Here is a 7,314-nt window from a genome sequence, read left to right as displayed (position 1 = left end):
GAGCCCCGGTTTCTTTGGCCTCTCCAAGCGCCTTCAGGGCGTCGGCCTTCGCCTGCAGCGCTTTAACAGAAATGGCCTCAGCCGCAGCCTTCTCCTGGCTCAAGGTAGCGTTCGCTGCCTTGGCATTTGTCAGCTCCTGCCGAGAATGAAACAGAATGTCATTCTGCTTAGCCCACGATGCATTCCACTTCTTGCGCTCATTGGACATTTTTTCATTCCAACTCTTGCGCTCATCAGCAAGAAGTTTAGCAAGGGTACGCACCTGTTTCAGCTGGGCAGCGGCAGCCCATTCAGAAGTCTGCTTCTGCTTCTCAAAAGCAGCCTTGTCCTTCTCGAGCTGCTCCGCACCCACACGAGCTGCCTCGACCAACTTCTCCGCCTCAGCCCGCATGCGAGCTGCTTCCTCCTCGCGGCGACCCAACACCTTGTAGTCTTCCAAGATGGCATTCGCCACAATAGAAGACCCTACTAACATTGTTGAGAGCTGGTTTATTCGCAGCTCACGGGGCGCAGCGCGGGCTCGCTCAACCTCAAAAGGGGTGCCTAGACCACCCAGAATCTCCTTGCATGCCGACGGGTCATTGGATATATCATCCCCCTGCATAACAGTCCAGGGGGGTCGGTGATACACAGTACTACGACCCTGGGTATAGGTGCGGTAGTAGTACTCCAACTCAGACTCCCCAGGCTGAATTGGAGGCCCATCGTACCCCGCACCACCGGCAGAAGAGCTGGTACCCTTATCAACAGGAGACTTCTGCGGCTCAGCATCATGCTGCCGCGTTTCAGCGCCAGTTTTTTCCGGTTCGGCATCAGACCGTTGCTTCCCGGTATCAGCAAACCGCACACTCACATTGTCTCCCTCATTGGGAGAAATCAGATTGTTGGACGAGTCAACAGTGTCAAAAATCTGTTTCGCAGCATTCTCTGCGGTACCCTCTGTCCGCACCGTCGACTCCGACACCACCTTGGCAGGGGGTGTCGATGGCACTTCAGTTGCACCCGCATCCGTGGCACGCGGGGGCGACTCCGGAGCATCAAAGATAGAAAAATCTTCATCTTGAGGCTCTGCAAAAAACAACGTCAAATAGCTATCAAAACAAGTTACACATAACAGTTAAGACAAGCTAGCATACAGTTACCAATAACAACCGCAGGTTTTTTCTGCGTCGGAGCAGACCTTTTGGTTACCAGTCTCCGACGTTTGGTTTCAACACCACCAGCAGCTTTCGGCTATGGCTTTCTCTTCTCACCAATCACAGGGGGACCCGCAGCTGTCCCTCCCGCGGCCGTCTCCTCTGCCTGCTTCTTCGCAGCACCAGAACGCGACCCCGCGGCTGTACCCAAACCCTCAAGGGTATCAGATACTATCACATAATCCTTGTGTCGACGAAAAGAGGAGTGAGAGATACCTGCCACCTGCGGCACCAGATGAGGCACAGTTGTGACCTCCTTTATCTTCTTTTGGCGAAAGCGCACGCCCTTCACAGTTTGCCTCTTTGGCACACCTTTCGCATCGGGGTCCCCTAAGGCCCCAAGATCACCTGCATAAAATCAATCCAAAGGGTGAATCAATAAACCAACATTATCATCACAAGTGAAAAACCTTCCAAATTATACCTTTGCCTGGCGGCAACTCAACTGCCAGTGCGGCCTCAGTAGGCACCCGGAAGTTACTACGGATGATAGCATTATGATCCTCCTCACCATCCGCACAAACTACGGTCTCAACCGTACCAAGAAAATCCGGGGCAAACATCCTCCATGCGGGAGCATCCTCTGATAACAAACATAAAGTCAGTACCGCAAAAAAGAATAGGGAACTCAAACACATGAAAAGTACGTACCACCGCTTTTCTCCCGCACCACGGGCCTCGAGTTTTTGTTCCTCCTCGTCAACATCATACGCAACAACCACAGTTGCGTGTTGGTCAGCTTCACAGACTCAATAGTCTGAAGCTGCGGAAACCACTGCACTGATTTCAAACTGGGCATCGCAATGGTCTCCCCTATGATCGTCTCGGTTACGTTCCGAAACGTCATGTCTGCAACAATGGCAGCAGCCTTGACATAGAAGAATTTCTTTTTCCACATCATCATCCCCTTGGGAGGAGTCATCAGCTTGGGGCTACCGTCTCGTTGACGGAAAGAAAAGAAACCCAATGACACAGTCATCTGATAAAACCATCGGAAATCTCCGACGGTAGGCTCTATACCAAGAGCACGGAAGGTGAACTCAAAATTACGAATCCGAATCATACCAAACGGACTCATTTGAGAAATGTGGTCCACTTTAACGCCGGTAATCCACTACTGAGCCCCATACTCAGGGGGCATTTGGACGTCAAGCATAAGACGATCAAAGGTTTTTCTGGTCCACTTTAACGCCGGTAATCCACTACCGGCAGCCCCCTCCTCTTCTTCTTCAACCACTACCGGTTGTTCAGGGTTTTCACCCTCCACATTGTGTGGATTAGATGGTTCAGCCATCAAGAATATCAAAGAAACAGAAGATGGTGAACAGAAAAACCAAAACCCTCACTGGAACTTCAAGGAATTTCGTCGGAGAAGACAAAGAACAAGTTTCTCTCACCGGCAAATTTTTGAAAATTTCAAACAAGTGAGGGGAAACCACGAACGGTTTCCCCTTATATACCCATCGCAATTAATGCGAAGGGAGAAAACAAATGATCACGTTAAAAAATGGCGAATCGTATGACACCACGTGTCGAGCGCCGTTTCCGCTGACGGTTATCACGCGCGCGTGGCCACCCACGCGCCTAACACAAGAGACGTTTACACTCTTCGCTACCGTGCATTTAATGCCTCGGGCAGTGCAAACGTCCTTTCATTTCAGCACATGCCAGGAAGATCTCACCAACTTCCACCAACTCACACGTGCGTCCAGCCACGTATGCAACAAAAAGCGACTACATTATCCAATTATAAGCGGCATGCGGTTTCTCTGGTATACCGCACCATAACCCATACCGCATGTCGTTTTTTAACATACCCCTAAAAATAGGTAAAAATATATATCTCTACACTATAAGGGGGTATAATACCTATCCGCACTACCCACGAGCACACGTGGAATATGCAGACATGACACACACGAGCCCGTTCAGGTGTGTCAGATGCTCAGAACCAGCGCTGGCCGTTGGACTGAACCGCATCTCAGACACAGGGGAACCGCATTGCCTTCATTCTCTTCAAGCTTCAAATCCCTCCTGTCCGGTTCACAACCGCAGAGGGTACATGAACACCTTCTTTAACAAAAGGAAGGAAGGGAATGCACGCGAACGCACATCAGCAACCCTGTCTCCTGAACCTTCAAAAGCTACATCTGAGCCACACCCGCTTCGAGCAAATGTGGTAATGCAAAACCACAGACACTCACGAGGAGCTACGGACATAACCATAGCTTCCGCAGAGTGGTTGCTACGGAAGAGCCAAGCTCACTCCACATCACCGAACAATGCTACTGCAAGGCAAACTCGGTATTGGAGCGGGAAGGTAAGTGGCTCCAAAACGAACGCAGAACAGCGCTCTAAATAAACCCTCGTCGAACAACAAGCGTCCGAACAGCGGTAACAAGTCTGCTTATGACTTTGTTAGCCCGACTATGGGCCGCATAGAATAAACAATGGTGGGCATACCCTTGCCTATGACCATGTTTATTTACCCATAGTACGAATATACATTGTTCGACCAAACATGGCCAACAATGACGCAACGAGGTAACCGCAAAGAACGTGCGGTTACTAGAGAGCTATGACGATAAACACGAAAACCCAACAAAAAAGGGATCGTCGTCTCATAACTCAATGCTGAACATAGAGCTTGAGCAAAGCACTTGCAACATCAACAACTTTTGATCCCAGTCTCAAAGATTGGTCCAAAAGTTTCTTTTCTTCTTCATGCACCAATTCAACAATTGGTATGAAGAAAAGCCCACCTTTAAAGGATGGGAAACCTCCACATACCTTCGAACCACCATCTCAGAGGTTGGTTCGACGTTTGTGCAGCATTACTAACAAGGTCTCCAAGAGACCTTCGGCACAACAACAGGTGGCAGGCCACCTGGTGACATAAATCGGCTGAGAATCTCGCATCAGACGAGATTCCTTCACCGATACGGAAGGGGCGTCAGATGACCCTTCCGGACCTCCAGCTTCATTTACATACAGAAAAGACCACACATGGTCTAGGATCTTCTCCAGACTCCAAACTACCTTCCAAACACCATAGTCCAGTACTCCTCCCACATACACCTTGTATGTGGCAGCAACACTAGACTGGGGGGACTTGAAGGGGTATGGTCCCGGATCTCGCGTCAGCATGGACCGCGAGTGACCATTACCCTTATCAAAACCCCCACTAACTAACAACCTACTTGTGCCCATGCGGGAACGCGTCGACACAAGGGTTGAATCCAATCTATCTAGTAACAAAGAAGGACTTACATGGAACATGAGAACGGTAGAGTGATGCGACATAGCATCACATCTGGTGTATGAAAACGGAAGTATTCACAGCGATGCGGCATCGCACCGCATCCAGTGAACACTTCTATCAATACAGGAAAGCCTTACCTTAGGCATAGAAGAAGATGAACGTAGCGGTACGGCTGACACCGCACCATACGGACATTTTCGTCACGACAAGGGATGCAGGCAAGACGACGATGCGGCTAGCACCGCATCTCGCGTATTCCTTGATCACAAGTAGGAGACGCGGTAACTTCAGATGTTACCGCACGTAGCGATGCGGCTTGCACCGCATCCTATGTACTCAAGCAAGTGGTACTGACACCACAGTGCAAGTGGCACCAATGGCAGTTACCTGTCAGAGCTACGTAAGCAATGGACTGACGTGGCGTAACCTCCATAACCGACGAGCCTGACACACCTGAAAGGGTGCAGCACGTCGTCAGTCCATCCATCATCATCCTCCTTCACTCCTCGGCTATAAATACCAACCCCAAACCAGGTTTGAGGTATCTTCTCACAACTCTCTCACTACTACTACGATCTTACTTTGCTTCCCAAGCAAACTACTGATTCTCACGCCGGAGAGTGGTAACAAGGAGCACCCCCCACCCCATCCTCCTTGTTACGAGTCACGGCTTGTTTCCTTGTGCAGGAGATCAACCACCGGTGATCCAGCCAGCGATCCTCGAGAGGAAGGGATTAACCCTTCTTGACGAGACCAGTGTGTTAACCCTGCCCGGTTAACCATTGTTTCATCAACCTTCTAGGTTTCAAAGCAAGTCGTGTCGCGTGAACCTTCAATAATTCAAGAAAAAGGGTGTAGTTTTGATAGACGATCGACCACAAAGAATATTATTCTTCATTAGATTGGAATATGTTTTCTTAATCGAAAGTGGTGCTTGATAAATACATCTTGATAATGGTCCAATAAATATTCTTAACACATGGTTTTAAGAAAAAATAATGGTACCAAGACACCAATAAGGACACTATGATCAAATTCGTTTTTTTCTTTCTATAAAAGGGTAAAAAGGGTATTCCCTCAAGTTGTAGACGAAAGAGGATAACAATAGAAATATTTCAATATCAAAAAATCATCAAATACGAACATACTTGTATGAAGAACCTATGTTACTAGAGTTTAAATGTTGTGGCTAACGTGTCAAGTTGGAGTAGGTTCCATGTATGAGACCTCAATGATTAGTTGTGTTTTGAGTTGTGATTCGATGTTTTCAAACAATTGACGCGTATGTCTATCTTTAAGGTTTTTGTAGTGTGTTGATTGATATTGGATGCAAAGTTCTTGGGTACTAATAACGACAAATCAAATTGACCTAGTCACCAGCCGAGTTGGTTGGTTAAGTTAAACCGACAGAAATGGTTTAGTTTGACGGTTTAAACTAGTTATATTAGATATGAGCGGAGGTGTAAACGAGATAAGTTGTGAGCTTGTTTTGTTTCAAGCTATATTTCTTTTTATTGGTTCTATCTACTAGGTTATAACCCGGAAATTTTCCGGGTAAGAAAATTTAATTTACAACAAATAAAAGTATAAAAATAACACTTTTAACATCTTAAGTATCATCTTTCCATTTTCTCCACCATAAATTTTTAATTCGGTTTCTTAAACTTTTTCTTCTTATAAAGAGCCATAAAAATATACAAAAGCAAGAATGTATATTAATCATGTATATTTTTTTAGTATAACAGATTATTGTTTAAAAATTTATATACACGTATAGACAATACCTCACTGTCACTCTACACTCTAAATCAAACTATTTTGACCCAACTCATACCTATTCCCAACCTTGCCCCACCCACATCAGCTACAACAAAAAAAATCAACCAAAAAAATACATGTTTGGATTCTTATATTATGATACAATGACACCTACATCAGCTACAACAAAAAGAAAACCATCTAACACTAATATATAAACATGGAAAAATGTAAACTATAAATCCAACCCAGATGGCTCAATTCGTTAAAAAAAATAATCCGTGAAACATTAATATAAATTACTCAATGGAAAATACATGAGAATCTGTTGGTGGAGGTAAGATAGTTGGTGGCTATATAAATTAACAATCTAAATTCTATATAATTCCTTCCATCTATAATATGCAGTATATAAATCAAATAATGTATTGAGCACGTGAACACCTATGCAACCATCAACTAATTAAATGAGCAGTTAACCCATAATGACATTAAAGTTATAGTTTTCAATCATTTTTTTCTTATGTAGACATTTAATTTAAGATCTATCTAAGATTGTGATTCACTCGGTTCTCGATCATAATCTGCAGAAGAACAAACAATATCAACATTCAAAAACAAAAAAGATTCAATTAATCCAACAAATCATTTTGCATTAATCACCTGTGACTTCAATTTCCAATCGATTAAGCTCAAGTTTCAATGTATCCAAACCGTAGAACAACTTTATAAGATTGTTCGTGTCTAAACTTGGCCTCACCGTAGACCCCCTACAACTTGTAGTACCCGAACCCCTACCTCCTCCACTTCCTCGGTCCTTGTAAGATCCCGAAAATGTCAACGGCGTCGTATACTACAATAGAAACACAAATTTAGATAGAAAACACGAAACAATTTATGTCGAGGGCAAAAGCTATTTATATGAATAATTTTCTTATGAGTGACAATTTGGGACCTGTGGAAATTTCAAGCAGTTTGGAATCATTTACTTATACACTAACACTAAGATTAATTGAAAGGGGCAAGTTGTAGTCCTATCACAAAACCACACTATCAAGCGTAAAAACGACTACCTCTTGACGCGGTGGAATGACGGAG

Source organism: Helianthus annuus, chromosome 10, assembly GCF_002127325.2.
Source record: "Helianthus annuus cultivar XRQ/B chromosome 10, HanXRQr2.0-SUNRISE, whole genome shotgun sequence".
Classification (NCBI taxonomy): domain Eukaryota; kingdom Viridiplantae; phylum Streptophyta; class Magnoliopsida; order Asterales; family Asteraceae; genus Helianthus; species Helianthus annuus.
Note: the sequence above shows the minus strand (reverse complement) of the source record.